Source organism: Eumetopias jubatus, unplaced genomic scaffold, assembly GCF_037043125.1.
Source record: "Eumetopias jubatus isolate StellerSeaLion01/CBP00866 unplaced genomic scaffold, mEumJub1_p1.0 scaffold_2, whole genome shotgun sequence".
NCBI lineage: Eukaryota > Metazoa > Chordata > Mammalia > Carnivora > Otariidae > Eumetopias > Eumetopias jubatus.
The window spans coordinates 185,724,186-185,742,614 of NW_028274808.1; the positions used below are offsets into that span (position 1 = coordinate 185,724,186).

The 18,429-nt window shown below is 38.0% G+C and overlaps 1 protein-coding gene across 1 annotated transcript in view; it reads left to right on the forward strand.

The window, feature by feature from the left end:
* The window catches only part of KCNIP4 (potassium voltage-gated channel interacting protein 4), a 510,001-nt gene that overhangs the window by 17,397 nt on the left and 474,175 nt on the right, over positions 1 to 18,429 (forward strand). The gene's annotated exons all lie outside the window — the stretch shown is intronic.

Genomic DNA, 18,429 nt, shown 5'->3' on the forward strand with positions numbered 1-18,429 from the left:
ATGTTAATGGATTGACCTAGGCCATAACAGGGAGGGTTTGTGCATGTGTGTGTGTGTGTGTGTGTGTGTGTGTGTGTGTGTTTTAAGGACAGAACACAACAAAATGTGATTTTTACTGAAGTAGAAAAGAAAAAAAGGTAGGGAGTTAAAAACACTGATGTAGAGAACAGAATTATTGGGGTGTTACTCTGAGGTATCCTTACTAAGGGTGTGATTTGAGCCAAGAGCACTAGCAGATGCTATTAATGTCTACCCAAGTCTCCTGGAGCCCCTTCTTCTGGTGACAATGTCCATCCCCCAGCTGTGGGCACTGAATAAAGGTTCACAACTGTGACTTTACCTGGAGGATTACCCTTGGGTGATTGTAGCCAGTATACCTGGGAGTTGCACACACACACACACACACACACACACACACACACACGAGTTGGGATAGTAGTATATTTAAATCTTGCCTCAAGACAGGACAGACTCTGCTCTCCTATTGCTCTTCCAGAGCTCCCCATGGATTAGACTAAAACCAGACTTCCCCAGAAACACCCTACCTCCTTCTCCTTTCTTTCTTGCTTTCCACATCTCATTTTTAGTTTCTCTCTAAAGCATTCCCTCCATCAGCTCTTTGCATGAGGAATCTGCCTCAGAATCCAGGTCGTCCAGGGCACCCAGCTTAAGATAAGTAGCTGAACTTCACTGTGTCTAGTGTCTTTTTCTGGAATAATATCCACAGAATGAGAAGCACATGAAGGGAGCATTTGGTAAGGTAACTGCTCCTGATGTTGCTGCCTTTGCTATTGTTTTTATTATTATTGTTATTCCTTGAATTAGTAGCTGATGTGTTGAGGTATTAAACTGCTTTTTTAAACTTAAGTAACAAAGGGTATGTTTCTCATTTCGGAGCAGCCAATTTAAGAATACCCCCACCACTGGGCATTTTCACATGTATTTTTATTACCGTTCACCTTCATTAAATAGTATTTGCTTCCTATAGTGAGGTTCTACAATATTTTTACATGGAGCGGTCCAGTATAGACTGTGTCTGCAAAAACTTGCAGTCCAGTGAGGATATTAGACAAATACTCAAATACCATACAGGGAAGGGTTGGAAGGCACACGACAAGGGTACAAGATACATAAAAATAAGATGATGTGTTCTTTCAAGGCAGGGAAAGGCCACATTCAGATTGAGGCATGAAAGAATCTTAAAGGAAGGAAGAATGTATGAATGGATGGATGGTTGATTGGCCAACCAGCTGGCTGGTTGTTATTAACTTTAATTGAGCAATAATTTATGTTACACAAAATTTATCCATTTTGAGTATACAATTCAGTAGTTTTAGTAAATTCATCATGTTGTGCAACTAACATGCCCATCCAGTTTTAGAACATTTCCATTATCCTGATAGGATCCCTTCTGCCCATTTACATTTTTTTATTAACATAAAATGTATTATTTGTTTCAGGGGTACAGGTCTGTGGTTCATCAGTCTTACACAATTCACAACACTCACCATAGTACATTCCCTCCCCAATGTCCATCACCCAGCCTCCCCATCCCTCCCACCCGCCTCCACTCCAGCAACCCTCAGTTTGTTTCCTGAGATTAAGAGTCTCTTGTGGTTTGTCTCCCTCTCTGATTTCATCTTGTTTCATTTTTCCCTCCTTTCCCCTATGATCCTCTGTCTTGTTTCTCAAATTCCTCATATCAGTGAGATCATATGATACTTAGTCTTTGTCTGGTTGACTTATTTCACTTAGCATAATACCCTCTAGTTCCATCCATGTCATTGCAAATGGCAAGATTTCGGTTTTTTTGATGGCTGCATAGTATTCCATTGTATATATATACCACCTCTTTTTTATCCATTCATCTGTTGATGGACATCTAGGCTCTTTTCATACTTTGGCTATTGTGGACATCGCTGCTATAAACATTGGGGTGCATGTGCCCCTTCGGATCGCTACATTTGTATCTTTGGGGTAAATACCCAGTAGTGTAATTGCTGGGTCATAGGATAGCTCTATTTTCAACTTTTTGAGGAACCTCCATAGTGTTTTCCAGAGTGGCTGCACCAGCATTCCCACCAACACTGTAGGAGGGTTCACCTTTCTCCACATCCTCACCAACATCTGTCATCTCCTGACTTGTTAATTTTAGCCATTCTGATTGGTGTGAGGTGGTATCTCATTGAGGTTTTGATTTGGATTTCCCTGATGCCAAGTGATGTTGAGCACTTTTTCATGTGTCTGTTGGCCATTTGGATGTCTTCTTTGCAGAGATGTCTGTTCATGTCTTCTGCCCATTTCTTGATTGGATTATTTGTTCTTTGGGTGTTGAGTTTGATAAGTTCTTTATAGATTTTGGATACTAGCCCTTTTTCTGATATGTCATTTGCAAATATCTTCTCCCATTCTGCCGGTTGTCTTTTGGTTTTGTTGACTGTTTCCTTTGCTGTGCAAAAGCTTTTTAACTTGATGAAGTCCCAATAATTCATTTTTGCCCTTGCTTCCCTTGCCTTTGGTGATGTTTCTAGGAAGGAGTTTCTGCGGCTGAGGTCAAAAAGGTTGCTGCCTCTGTTCTCCTCAAGGATTTTGATGGATTCCTGTCTCACATTTAGGTCTTTCGTCCATTTTGAGTCTATTTTTGTGTGTGGTGTAAGGAAATGGTCCAGTTTCATTCTTCTGCATGTGGCTGTCCAATTTTCCCAACACCATTTGTTGAAGAGACTGTCTTTTTTCCATTGGACATTCTTTCCTGCTTTGTCGCAGATTAGTTGACCAATCTCCATTCCCACCCACAGTTTCAGGGAACCAATAATCTACTTTCTGTCCTTATAGGTGTTCCTGTTCTGAAAATGTTGTACAAATGCTTTCATGTGATATGTGGCCTTTTGTATCTGGCTTTTTTATTTAATGTTTGAGATCCATTGATGTAGATATATCACTACTTTACTCTTTTTTATTGCTAAATAGTATTCCATTGTATGGATGTACTGCATTGTGCTTAACCACCCATTAGTTGATGGACATTTGGATTGTTTCTACTTTTTGGCTATTTTGTGTGCAAATCCTTGTGTGGAGAATAGATGCATTTTAACAGTTGAACATGAGCTAGCAGTGAAGGAAGTGCTGTGAATAAAGAATGGAGATGAAAAGTTCATACTGTATTCAAGAAAGAGTGATTATTCATTTAGCAGAAGCAAAGAGCATCATAGAGGGATGGAGAATAGGGAAAAATGAAAACAATAGCACAATTTGCCAATATGCATCAAGAGAAATATATACCTTCTGGTATGTTCTACCTAGAAAATATTTCACGCTCAAAACATTTTGCAAAGCGCTTGATAGCATGTCCCTCTGGGGAAATTAACAATGCTCATTAGCATTTTAAAAATTCTGAAAAGTCCTGTAGTAAAGATACCAATTTTTAAAATATATTTTAAGGGGCACGTGGATGGCTCAGTTGGTTAAGTGACCAACTCTTGATTTTGGCTCAGGTAATGATCTCAGGGTTGTGAGATCAAGCTCCACTACAGGCTCACACTGAGCATGGAGCCTGCTTAAGATTCTCTCTCCCCCCAGCTGCCCCTCCACCCTGCACACACTCTTTCTCTCTCTCTCCCTCCCCCAACCCCCTCTCTCTCAAAAAAAAAAAAAAAGATTTAAGATTTTATTTATTTGACAGAGAAAGAGACAGCGAGAGAGGGAACATAAGCTGGGGGAGCGGGAGAGGGAGAAGCAGGCTTCCCACGGACCAGGGAGCCCGATGCGTGGCTCGATCCCAGGACCCTGGGATCATGACCTGAGCTGAAGGCAGACGCTTAACGAATGAGCCACCTAGGCGCCTCAAAATAAAATATATTTTTAAAAATCTAAATTTTGTTTAGTCTGCCATTATACACCCACACACTTTGGAATCTATTTTTATTAATTAATGTTGTTAATATTTCATGAATCTAATGTTCTACAGATACACTTTGGTTAATGCACATAATACAGACACATAACAGATTCTTCCTGAAGGTGAGGATAGGAATCGTGTTGAAAAACTAGTCTCTATGAAAGATAATGTGGAAATTTCTAAAATTAATGTAGCTCTTTGATTTCTCGCCATCTTGTAATTCATACTTCTGTTAGGGCAAATTGAATTATGTTAGCATCCCAAATATTAAAATGGGAATAACACCACTCTAACCCATCCCTCCAAGTTGGTGTTTTGCAAACTATTTGTCATATGCCATTATTGGATTAAGAAATAATTTTTGTGCATTTTTAATGAGATAGGAAAAGATTTTAGAGTGCATTGCATATGGTAAGGTAAGTATTGTTTCGCAAAACTTTTGTTTCAGCTGTGTGTGTATTTCTGTATCTGCATCTGTGTGTTGTCCCGATGTATAAAGAGTGGGTTATAGTTAAATAAAAAATGAAAATCATTGCTCTAAATCATGGTTTCCCAAAGTTTAATGAAAGTATCATGATGGTGAAAGATACTTTTTGGTGATATATGGATAATCATTACTAACATAGTATTAGGGAGGTATATATACCCTTCAGGTATATATACCTGAAATCCTAATTCAACCCTTTGATTATAGATGAGATGGTCTCCTTTTGGTGCCAGTCTTGAATGCATCAAAAACATTTTTTTTGTGTCTCTTCTTTGAAAAGAGCTAACAGTTCTGAGCTCAGATCCCCAAACTACAAAACAATGTTGTTTCATTGTGTTTATATTTATAGTTCCCTCTTTATGGCAAATAATACTTATTTGCAATTTGGTAGTGATATAATATCCCTTTTAAATGTAATATTTAAGTGTAAATTAAATGAAGTAATTTAAGAAAAATAATATTAACATAATTATGGATTTTGATAAAGATATTAGAAGTGGTTGTGAATAACTGAAATTTCAGAAACATTGTTCTAAGGTTTACTTAAACTGATAATGTCTTTTACTTAGGAGAACTTCCCTGATATATTTATACACACATTTATTTACTTATTTATTTATTTAAATGAATTGTTTTATTGTCTCTTTGGTGATCATATTCTGGTACCTGAGAACCAGCCAGTCCATTTCAGAAGTCAGCCAAGCAAACAGCAGGCAGTTGTCTAGAACTGAAAGTTTGCTGGTGAAAGAGGCAGACATGGCTCAAAAATCACTCTTTTATAAAATATGTTTTCCTTCTTTCTTTGCCAAGAAATCTGTAGAAGGATTGCAGCCTGTGATGAAAGGCCCATGAAATCTCTATCTCATTAGAGGAAATCAGCTCAGTTAGTTGTCAATGCTAGGGTGTTTCACTTAATCCAATATTCATATCATTGGGACGTTGCCATATGTACATAGATTACCAATTTTCAAATAATTAGAATGCAATAAAAATAGAACCAATACTCTCCTGATGTCATGTATAATTTAATCTCTTCTTGTTGAATTGCAATTGAATTCAAGGTCTGAAAGACTAATGAGAATATTAATTGGATTTGTATTATATATGTGCAAAGACACCACTTAATCAAGTTGCAATTTACTGGATGCCAGATAAGAGTTTACTTGAGCTCAAGTTTGTCTACCACCTTCAAGATGGGCCTGTCACTTCTAAATTTGACAAATCAAGTCAGTATCTTAATTCAATCCTGGTATGTTCTGCTATACAAGGAATCCAAACCACTATGGCCTACATGAACTTCTTTTTTCTAATTTCTCAAAAAGTCCTTATTTACACTGTTTTTCCTGGATCCCAAGACTGAATTGTTTTCTAATGTTCTGATTGTTTTTTTTCTGATTTTAACACCTAACAAGTCACTGAGGGTAAGCATCCAGTTGTATGTATGACCCAAGTTTTACTGGTTATTGATTAATTGATTGATTCTTGCAGTCAACAAATACTTTTTCTAGATTATTGCAGGGAACTTGCCATTTTGGGAAAGACAATGGAGGTTTGGGGCAGAAGAATGTTATGATATGGCTCATATTTTCAATGAATTACTCTAGCTGATGGCTTCATGGACTAGGGGGCAAAGAAGAAGCAGGAAAACCAATCTGGATGCTATTGTGGTTGTCAAGCTAAGAATCGATAGTGGCATAAACCAGGGCGGTAGAAGTCCCAGGTAGTTGCCTCATACTTCTGTGCCTGGTATGTTTCTCTTTCCAATAAATTGTTTAATAAATATATGAAATAACAGATAAGACATCTGCCTTATACCTCCCCACTTCCAAAACTCTTGACCTTCCAATAAATATAAAAAAGGCTTGTCTCTGCATACTTACAAAATAGTCTCAGAATCCAAACAGATAGGCAGGGAATTGGGGTACATTTTATAGCTGCTGTGTTCAGCAGAATTATTATTTTGCATCATATGCAGTTGAGTGCATTTTGATTTTGAATAATATGAATAATTTTATTAGATTTTTTTCATAAGCAGAGAAAAAGAATGGAATGGATATGGACTGCATATTCTACAAATAACAACATCAATATTTAGACAAAACTGAGTGACTAGATGCAGAATTGCAAAAACTGCCTATTAGCACTAAAGAGAAATGTGGTGGTCATTTTGTGCTATTGATGGCCTTATCCCCAAAAGCTCAGTTTGTGAGTGCTAGAAATAATTGTGAAATTGACAGTTTGAATATTGAATTACTGCTTTGTGAGATGCTTTCTTTAGCACAGGAAAATTTTAATCTGGACACATTCTCAAAATTCATTTTAGAATAATGCATAGGTAATATTATGCCCATCTTACAGATTAGAAATCCAAAGCTCAAATAGATTACATGACTTGGTCAAGGTCACACTGTCCCTACAATCCCAAAATAAAACCTTGATGTCAGAGAGAATGACTACTGTGAGAGCCTATTGTGTTCACTGCTATATCCCCAGTGCCTAGATGGGTGCTGGCTGAAAAATATTTGTAGAAAGAATGACTGAATGAGTGAATAAATGAAAGTCACAGAACCAAGATTATGATAAAGACCTGGCTTAAAATACTAGAAGGGGAATAGCTTGATAAAGGTGTAGAAAATATGCTCTGTACATCCATAGTAGTGATAAGCTAGAAAAAATAGCTAATATGTATGTTATTTAAAAAAATTCTGTATGGTAAAATAAGAGCAATACCAAATGATCAATTTTCTCTAAAGGTAAATTCATAGTCAAGTATTTTTATTTCATATCCATTTTCATCAAGATAGTACATGAACTAAACTAAACTAAAATTGTACCTCAAAGCTTGTGGCCCTCCATCATAACAGAAAAACACAAAAACAAAATGAAAAATCAAAAAACAGCCACTGGAAATATTCTACTTCTGAATTCTGTTGCACAGATGCAACTTCTTGGGAATTTTGGTCTGTTTCTTCTACTATGGACTTTTATAATAAATTTGTTCTTACTTATATTTCTTGACCTTTCAATTTCAGGTATTACTTATTGTCTTACTTGTGTGGAAGATGAAGATTGCACTCTCTTAAAACACCCCTTACTCTATACCCAAGACCCCTCCTCCATTTTCCCAGTGATTTCACTCAACATTGTTCAAAGCTCTTCAAGATAGTGTACAATGAGCTTTACTTTCTTGGTTTCCTTGGAGTTAGTGGCATTTTGTTTTTAGTTAGCTAGCTATTCTATGCATGTATGACTTCCAATTCTCAATTTCAATCTCAAACTATAGTTCTCTTCTTTGTACAGATAGACATATTATAAAATCCCCTAAGTCCATTTTCCCCCTTGGGAAATCCCTCCTTGACCCTCTTCTCTTGTTCCAATTTAGAGCTATTGCCAACCCTCCTCCCAAGACTCACTTAAATTTTCCTTTGCCTCTCTCTTGGGTTACAACCATGGCCCCTTCTTATTAGCTCCTCCCTCCAGTTAGTAGAGTATGTCTTCCATTACTTTCTAAGCAAGAAAAGGCAATTTTTAAAGAAAAGTTTCATTCTCAAGTTTTTAAAAAAATTTGCCATCATGCACAACCTCTAGTTCATGTTGGAATTCTAAGTTGAAGAACAGTTTCCCTCAGAGTTTTAAAGCTTTACTTTTTCAATCTTTCAGTATCTTAAAAAGAAACAAGAGAGAGAAGAAGGAAGGAAGGAAGGAAGGAAGGAAGGAAGGAAGGAAGGAAGGAAGGAAGGAAGGGTGGGCCCACTGCCATTCTTTTAATCTAAGCCATTTCTTTTTTTGTCTTCTGGAATCTGTTAGCATTTTATCTTTACCCCAATGTTCTGAAATTCCAAATCATGTGCCTCGATGTGGTTTCTTGTCCTTCACCATTTTGTGCCTTCAGTAGACCTTTGTAATCTGAAAACCTAAGCCTTAAATTCTGGGGAATTCTTTTGCTTTATTTATTTAGAAATATATTTCTCTGCCATTAAGTCTTTTTTCTTTCTGCGACCTCTGGGTCTTCTGAGTTGATCCTGAAACTTTCTAAATGTTTTTCTCCTATTTTCCACCACTTTTTTCCCCCATATTTCTTCATATGAGAGTCCCTCTGATTTCTTTTCTGTCATCCTCAATGAATTCCTTCTTATGTCTGCTAACACATTTTTAAATTTCCCAGAATTTACTATTACTCTTTTTGTCTTCTACAATGACTACTTGTTTCTGTTCCCTTTTTCTGTGACCTTTTTAGACATTTTATCTGAAGCTATCAAATATATTTTTAAAATTTATTTTCCTCTGCTCCCTGTACTGAATGTTTCCCCTGAATCCCAATTATTACTTGTTTTGGTCTCTGCCTTTCCACCTTGGACCATATGTGAATATTTCAGAGTGAGATAATAACATGCTGATTGCATCATCTGTGTGGTTGAGAAGACCTTATTTATTAGTGGCTTTTACTTTAGGCTGAGTTAAAAATCTGGCCATTTCATGAGAAGATCCTGAGATCTTCCTCTCTATGGGTCTTTCCTCTGGGGCTGGAACTGATTTCCTATCATTCATCAGTTGAAAATTGGATTAGAATCTATGAAACTGAAATCTAACTTTAGTTGCTTACTCACATGAGACTTTTTCTTTTATTTTTTTTTTCCTTCCCTCTCAATATAAAGGCTGAAGTCCTGATCAAGTTGTATCTTTATCCATGGTACTTAGCATATGGCTTTTGTCACTCACTTATCACCCATAGTCTCCACATGGTTGCTCCAGCTCCAACCTTATGTCTGTGTTCTAGACAGAAAGGAAAAGAAATAACGGAGGAAAGGGTAGCACCTACATTGAAATAAATGAATGAATAAATTAATAAATAAATAATCTAAGAAGTCCCTAACAGGCTCCTTTGACCACAACTATATCATAAAACTATTTCGAGTTACAAAGGAGTCTGGGAAGTTGAGGATTATAGCTGGGCCACTGTCATCCTGAACAAAATCAGGCTTCTATTAGAAAGGAAGGAGGCAGGATGGATATTGAATAGGAAAACTGGAAGTGTTTGCCATGTTAAATAAAATAGATGAAACACATCATCCAAGGTGAAGTGAAAGAGCTTCAAACCCACTGCACTGTGCTCACTATTATAATCTTAGGATCAAATGATATGAAATTTGATCTGAAGGACATGAGTGTATTCATGTACCTTCTAATAGTAAGATAAGGAAGCATTTAGCCTGGAAAGACTATGTTTGGTGCTCCATTGTGTTCCCTAGCTCTCCACAGAGTTAGTAAACTGTAATCTCCTTAAGTATGGTGGCTAAAACTTACTCATAGTTATAAATTTGGCATCTAATTTTTTTTCCTGGCAAAGATTATTTAATAAGTATTTAAATGGACACATCAAAATATGACATTGCTATATACATAGCTTGTGACTAAAATTTCTGTGTAAATTATATTGAACATTTAAAGAAGGAGGGAAGGAAGAACTTTGCATCACCAGCAGCCAACATGATTTTATTTAACAAAGGAAATCTTAACATCCCATTGTCTTTTGTTGAGGGCTGTTGAGGTGAAGGAAGTGCAGGAAAAGAGTTGGTTTAACTCCTACTAAGGCGGTTTACTGTAGTGTCTGAGTATACAGGCTTTGACCTCAGTCCACCCAGGTACAGCCCCAGTGGAGCTACTTCCTAGCTCTGTGACCTTAGGCAAGTTGCTGAATATTCTTGTGTCTCAGTTTTCTCATCTGTAAAATGAGGATAATAACGCCAGGGTCATATAATTGATATGGGAATTAAATGCCTGACATATATAAAGTATTTTTGGTCTTGATGAAAGTTAACTAATTTAAAAAAAATTCTTGATAGGATAAATATCACAATGAGATTACTCAATAAGGAATCCAATAACTATATACAAAAAGGGATAATTCGTGTGATCATCAGCTGTAGTTAAGATTCCCAGTGGGGATTATCTCCCTTCAGGCATTGTGTTAGTTTGCCAGATTTGCCGTAACAAAGTACCACAAACATGGCGATTTGACCAACAGATATGTATTGACTCACAGTTCTGGAAGCCAGACATCTGAAATTAAGGTGTGTAAGGGGTGGTTTGCTTCTGAGGGCTCTGAGGGACAATCTGTTTTATGCTTCTCCCCTAGCTTCTCGTGGCCTCAGATGTTCCTTGGCTTGTAGTTGGTGTTCTTCCTGGGTCTTCACATCATTTTCCCTCCCTAAGTGTCTATCTCTGTGTCCAAATATACCCGACGTATAAGGACACAGACATGTTGGACTAAGGCCCACCCTAATGACCTCATCTTAACTTGATCATTAGCAAGGACTCTATTTCGAAATATGCCACATTCACAAATACTGAGGGTTAAGACCTCAACGTATTTTGGGGGCCCCATTCAATTCATAACAATCATGATTTAGATGAGGTCATAGCCAATGTGTTTACCAAATCTTCCTACAATCCAAATGTCAGCTGGTACCTCTGTGGCCTTTGAGAAATGGACGGGATTATTCTCTTGGCCCTGGTAAGCCCTAGGCCTCAGAAGGATACCTGTGATTCCTAGTGACTTCTGCTCTCCTGGCTCTATTGATCCCTCTTCAAAAATGATCCACTCACACAAAAAACATCAGTGAAAATTTTGACTTCATTGATGCTTTCAAAAGGAGGGAGAATTTTTAATATATATATCTTATTGTAGGACACAACTTACAAAGTCCTTAATGAAACTTTTTGCCCTTTAAAATCTTCTTCAGCCCCTTGTGCCTGGAGAGCATCTTTGTCTTAGTCTATTCTCATGCCTGAATTTCCACCAACTGCTTCCCCAAATATCCAGGTCTTCTCTATTATACAAAACAATTTACTTCTCTCTCTCTGGTTTAAATTCTTTTCATAAATCCATCAAATAAACACCTCCCAGAAACTATACTTTCATTAATGAGTAGTCAGGATTATGGATTTCTTTTACTTACATAGGAATTAGATGAGGGAGGTGAAACAATAGATAGCACAATTATAAGGAAAAAAGATCTTTACAAGCAGATAGAGTGAGAGAAGGTGGATGCTGAAATTGAATGAAATTCCACAGGTATATGAAATAACTGATTTACCTTGTACTAACTCAGTGATTTTTGTTGTGTGTGTGAGAAATTTACCTCCTTTTATCCTCATAGGAAACTTAATGTGCTCATGGTCATGCTAATGAGTGATCTGGGATTTGTACCTATTTACAAAAAAATCCAGAGACCATTTAGGACTGTAGGGTCCTAAAAAGTATGAAGAGAGGGTGGCTCAGCTCATGCAAAAGGAATTTTTTTTTTTTTTTTTTTTTTTTTTTTTTTTTACTGATGATTAACTAAATAAAAAACAGAGAGTCCAGGATAGAGAAGTTTTATGCTCATACCCTGCTTTGCTTTGGTCCGATCAAGTCATGATAATTCTGTTTATTTCTTGACACTACATTCTGAGAGTTTAGTATCTGAGGAATTAGGCCAAACTGGACCTAAATCCCAGATCGTCACTTATTAGCTGAATGGTATCAGGTAAATTATGAACTCTTTTTGGCTCTCGCTTTCCACATTTACAAGATGAGAAAAAAATATTACCTTTTCCATGAGAGTAAGAGGGTTAAAATGATACATACTGCATTGACAGGCACTGAGTCCTCAATAAAAGATTTCTGTGAATATTAACCATTCTATTTGAGTTCATCAATTTATTAGAATTAATCAACTTTATTGATATTAGTTCAGCATCAATAGTTAACTCTTCCAGTTAGCTGAATTCAATTTTGAAGAAAAAATAAGTTTTTTAAAGATTTACTTAATTTTTGAAAAGATATGTATTTATTTATTTGTTTATTTAGAGAGCAAGTTGGGGGAGGGACAGAGGGAGAGGGAGAGACAGAATCTCATGCAGACTCTGCACTAAGCACAGAGTCTGACTCAGGGCTGGATCTCACAGCCCCGAGATCATGACTTGAGCTGAAATCAAGTGTCAGATGCTTAACTGACTGAGTCACTCAGTCACCCCAAGATTTATTTATTTATTTGAGAGAGAAAGAGAAGAGAGAGAGAGAATGTGCAGGGGGAGGGACAGAGGGATAGGAAGAGAAAATCTTAAGCAGATTCCACACTGAACATGGAGCCCAATGTGGAGCTCAATGTGGGGCTCAATCCCGGGCTCAATCCCACAACCCTGAGATCATGACTTGAGCTGAAACCAAGAGTCAGATGCCTAACTGAGTGTGCCACAGGTGCCTGAAAAAAAAGAACTTTTTTTTATAAAGATTTTATTTATTTATTTGACAGAGAGAGACACAGCGAGAGAGGGAACACAAGCAGGGGGAGTGGGAGAGGGAGAAGCAGACTCCCCACTGAGCAGGGAGCCCGATGCGGGGCTCGATCCCAGGACCCTGGGATCATGACCTGAGCCGAAGGCAGACACTTAACGACTAAGCCACCCAGGCACCCCTGAAAAAAAGAACTTTTAGCAAAGCTTTTAGCTTTTGTAAAATGCCTAAGGGTTTTTTTCGACTTAGCCTGATGTTTACAGAAGAATTCTAGTTCATAAGGTATCTGATGACAATGGCCAAAAATATTTTAAAGAAACCCAATGCAACAGACACAATTGCTATTTGGAATGATGGTACAGTAGAGTGACAATGAGTGTAGACTCTTGAGAATTCAGCTCCTCTGTGCCTCAGTGTTCACATCTGTAAAATCAGGATAGAGTCATATACCTACCTCTTAAGAGTATTATGAGGATTACATGAGTAAATATGTGTAGAGTACTTTGATCTGTGCCTGATACCCAGTAAAGGCATTATAGATCATATTTTCTGTTTATTTGGTCTTTATTTATTTTAAATATATGCTTTCATGACCCGTTACTGTTGATGTATGCAATCAATTTCACATTTACTTATGAAATACTGTGAATTTTTTTAAAAAACACTTGCACATTTTATATTTAAAATCTTAATTCATATATTAATATAAAAGTATTTTCATATGCTATAGTTAATTGATGCTCTCAGATACATAATAATTATAACATAATAATGAAAAAAATGCTACTGACTTTTGGGCAGTAAATGTATACCAAGCACTTGACGTTTTATTTAATCCTTGCAACAGTCCTGTTCTAGGTTCTAGGGACTTGCCCATGGCTGCTAAGGACTGGGATCCAGGTCTGTGTGTCTCCAGACCATGAAATCTCCCAGAGCAGGTACTGAAATGGAGCAGAGGAAGGAGAGAAGCTCCTTCTACTCTGACTCTTCCCCGAGGCCATCAAACTCAAAGCCTCTCCACTACCCAGAGCACATTCAGTTCCCACTCCCTGTTCTGTGCTCCTTCCAGTTCTTTCAGGTCTGATTTATTCTTATTTGAGATAATATTTGAAGAAACATAAACATCTCTTACAGTCTCTGGATAGGAAAAAATCTTTCTCACTCATGACTTTGTTAGACTACTATAAAGACCTACCAATATATGTTCATTTGAAAATGGCATGTTCTTTTGGTTCTTTAATTCCAACTGGAACAGATTTTTTTGGATAGGATAGGATATCATGGTCTTGTATACTCCTTACCCTTTCTTCATTGTTGTTGTCCAGAAGAGCTAAGGAACCTATACAAAAGACCCAGGTGTCACTGGGACAGATGGGAAGTGGTTATGCTAACACTCCCCCTGCTTTCTGAGGATGATGGTCGAGGGTGGCAGTGTGTGGTTAATAGTGATTACTATTTTCCTGAGGTGTTGTGTCACCCCCATTGGGTTTCAGGTAGTGGCACCACTCACATGTGACAGGGGAAGGTCAGCAGTCATAAAGTTGTGCTCCCTGCCCCTTCCCCCACTTCCCCCTCCTCACCCTGTGCCTGAAGAACAGGCATAAGCACTCCACATTCTACAGAGTTCATAAAAATTGCTCAGTCCCAAATTAGCTTGTTTCGCCATATCAGGAAGGGAGAAGACAAAGTGGATAGAACAAAGTTCGAATCCTGTCCCAACCATATATTATTTGTCAAGTTGTGTTAAGAGTTGCCTGCTCAAAGCCCCTTTTATCTATAAAATGAGAATGGCAACTGTGACTTCTCATAGGACTTTTGAGAGGATTGCATGGACTCTTGTGTTTTGTTCGGACCTGCCTGCACTGTTTATTCATAAATGGGAGTTGTGTTAACAAGTTCATAACTGTAAGTGTGTATACTTGCATGAGTTGAGTGCCCATTTGTACATTCTGCCCCATGCAGCTGAACTGTGTGAATTCAGGTTTCCTGTTTTATGTATCTATCACTGTGATCTAATGTGGCCAATGGCATTCAGTATGGGCTCAACAAGTATATGTTGAACATGGATGCCCAGGTATGTGACCTTCTAGAATGCCGTGTCTCATAATATGAGGAACACTGGACCAGAAGTCAGAGATTTGGATAATGATCATGGCTTTGTCATGAGTCAGCTGTGATAGCCCAAAGGGTCTGGGAAAATCAGTTTTCCCCTCAAGATCTCAAATGTTTTCATATATAAAATGAAAAGGCTCAATTAGAAATGTATAGACACAAATGCAGATCCATGGGTCAGCATATCAAAATCAATGTGTGTCTATTAAGCACACTAGATCCTGGGCTTCTTTCTAGACCCACAAGATCCGAATATGAACAGCAGGACCCAGATTAGTTTTCTTTCAGAAATTGCCCCAGGTTTGAGTATAATGGGATTCAATGATCAATTTCTTTTAAGTTTGGGCATTCTGTGAATCTAGATTGAACATTCACTTTTTTTTATTATTTTATTTATTTGTCAAAGAGAGAAAGAACACAAGCAGGGGGAGAGGCAGGCAGAGGGAGAAGCAGGCTCCCCACTGAGCAAGGAGTCTGATGCGGTACTCGATCCCAGGACCCTGGGTTCATGACCTGAGCCAAAGTCAGGTGCTTAACCACCTGAGCCACCCAGGCATCCCTGTCACATTCACTTTTTTAAAAAAGTTCCTTAAAAAGTCATTTGTTAAAGGGAGGAAAAAATCAAATTAACAATCTTTATAGTGATCTTGAAGCAAGATCCTCTCTCTTTTCTAGAAATCAAACAGAAAAGGGACATCAAGTATAGAAACACCAGCTGAGAGAATTTGTTTGGGTCAATAAATTTAGACCTCTTGCTGCAATACTTAAATATTAGGACTTTGGCTCCTACGTTCTACAGATGTCAAGAACTTGTGCTTAGCGAGAATGTATGTACTTACCAAATCATTCCCAGTACTGGCATACCTTGGAGATAGGGGTTCAGTTCCAGGCCACCGCAAAAAAGCAGATATCACAATAAAGTGAGTAGAATGAATTTTTTGGTTTCCTAGTGCATGTAAAAGTTAAGTTCACATTATACTATAGTCTATTCAATGTGAAATAGCATTATGACTTAAAAACAATAGACATACCTTAATTTAAAAATACTGTATTGCTAAAAAATACTAACCATCATGTGAGCCTTTAGCCAAGTCACAATCGTTTTGCTGGTGAAGGGTCTTACCTCGATGTTGATGGCTCCTGACTGATCAGGATGGTGGCTGCTGGAGGCTGGGGAGGAGGGTGGCTGTGGCAACTTTTTAGGAAAAGACAACAATGAAGTTTGCCACCTCCATCAATTCTTCTTGGTGAATGCTTTCTCTGTAGCATGTGATGCTGTTTGATAGCTTTTTATCTGTAGTAGCACTTCTTTCAAAATTGGAGGCAATCCTCTCAAACCCTGCCACTGCTTTATCAACTCCAGTTATGTAATATTCTAAGTCCTTTTTTGTCATTTCAATAGTCTTCACAGCATGTTCACGAGGAGTATGTTCCATCTCAAGAAACTGCTTTCTTCGCTCGCCTGTAATAAGCAACTCCTCCTCTGGTGAAGTTTTATCATAAGATGGCAGCCATTCGTTTATATCTTCAGGCTCTACTTGAGTTCTCTTGCCATTTTCATCACACCTGCAGCTGCTGCTTCCCCTGAAGTCTGGAACCCCTCAAAGTCACCCATGAGGGTTGGAATCAACTTCTTCCAAACTCCTGTTAGTGTTGGTATTTGGACCTCTTTCCATGACCAATGACTGTTATGAATGGCATCCAGAATGGTGAATCTTTTCCAGAAGGTTTTCAATTTCCCTTGCCTGATCAATCAGAGGAATCACTGTCTATGGCAGCTATAGCCCTTATGAAATGGATTTCTTAAATAATAAGACTTGAAGTTCAAAATGACTCCTTGATGCCTGGGCTACAGAATGGATGTTGTGTTAGCAGGCATGAAAACAACATAAATCTCATGTCCATCTCCATCAAAGCTCTTGGGTGACCAGGCGCACTGTCCATGAGCAGTCATATTTTGAAAACAATCTGTTTTTCTGGGCAGTTGGTCTCAACAGTGGGCTTAAAGTGTTTGGTAAACCATGTTATAAACAGATATGCTGTCATCCAGGCTTTGTTTCATTTATAAAGCACAAGCAGAATAGATTTAGCATAATTCTTAAGGGCCCTAGGATTTTTGGAATGGTAAATGATCATTGGCTTCAACAGTACTAGCCCCTAACAAGAGAGTCAGCCCATCCTTTCAAGGCTTGAAACCAGGCATGGACTTCTCTCTAGCCATGAAAGTCCTAGATGGCATCTTTTTCCAATAGAAGGCTGTTTCATATACACTGAAAATCTGTTGTTTAGTGTAGCCCCCTTCATGAATGATCTTGGCTAGACCTTCTGGAGAACTTGCTGCTGCTTCAGTTTACACTTTGATGTTATGGAGAAGGCTTCTTTCCTTAAACCTCATGAACCCACCTCTGCTAGCTTCCAGCTTTTCTTCTACAGCTTCCTCACCTCTCTCAGCCTTCACAGAATTGAAGAGAGTTAGGGCCTTGCCCCAGATATGGCTTTGGCTTGAGAGAATGTTGTGGCTGCTTTGATCTAACCAGACCACTCAAACTTTCTCCATATCAGCAATAAGGCTCTTGTGCTTTCTTATCATTTGTGTGTTCACTGGAGTAGCACTTTTAATTTCTTTCAAGAAATTTTCCTTTGCATTCACAATGTGGCTGTCTGGTGCAAAAACAACACCACCACCAACAACAACAATAAAAACACACACAACTTTTCACCTGTCTTGGCTTCCAACATGCTTCCTCACTAAGCTTAATCATTTCTAGCTTTTGATTTATAGTGAGAGACATGTGACTCTTCCTTTCACTTGAATACTTAGAGGCCATTGAAGGGTTATTAACTGGCTTAATTTCTTTTTTTTTTTTAAAGATTTTATTTATTTATTTGAGAGAGAGAACGTGCAAGCAGGGGGGCAGGTACAGAGGGGGAGAAAAAATCTTAAGTGGACTCCACGCTGAGCATGGAGCCCAACTCAGGGCTCAATCTCACAGCCTTGAGATCATGACCTGAGCCAAAACCAAGAGTCAGACACTTAACTGACTGAACCACCCAGGCACCCCTAACTGGCTTAATTTCAATATTGTTGTGCTCAGGGAGGCTGGGAGAGAGAGAGAGATAGGGGAATGGCTCCTCAGTGGAGCAGAGCACACACAACATTTATCAATTAAGTTCACCATCATATATAGACACAGTTCATGGTGACCGAAAACAATTAGAGTAGTAACATCAAAGATCACTGAACACAATCACCATAACACATATAATAATAAAGAAAGAGTTGGAAATACTGTGAGAATTACCAAAATGTGATGCAGAGACACAAAGTGAGCAAGTGATGTTTGAAAAACAGAGCCACAAACCTTCAATTTGTGAAAAATGCAATATCTGTGAAGCGCAATAAAATGACGTATGCCTGTATTTGAGGAAATACGATGATTTTCATTATAATTGAAGACATTATAGTTCTGTGCTATTTTAAGAAAAGCCCATTAGGAGTCCCTAGTAATTGAATTTTTCCATTGTAGTAACCTTTTAGATATATGACCTTCTACATTGAAGTTGGAAGTGATTAGTACAAGTGTTCTCAATTTCCTCTTAGCTCTGTTGATCTTAAAGGATTCTAAATTAATTTGTTAAATGTCATATCCCAAA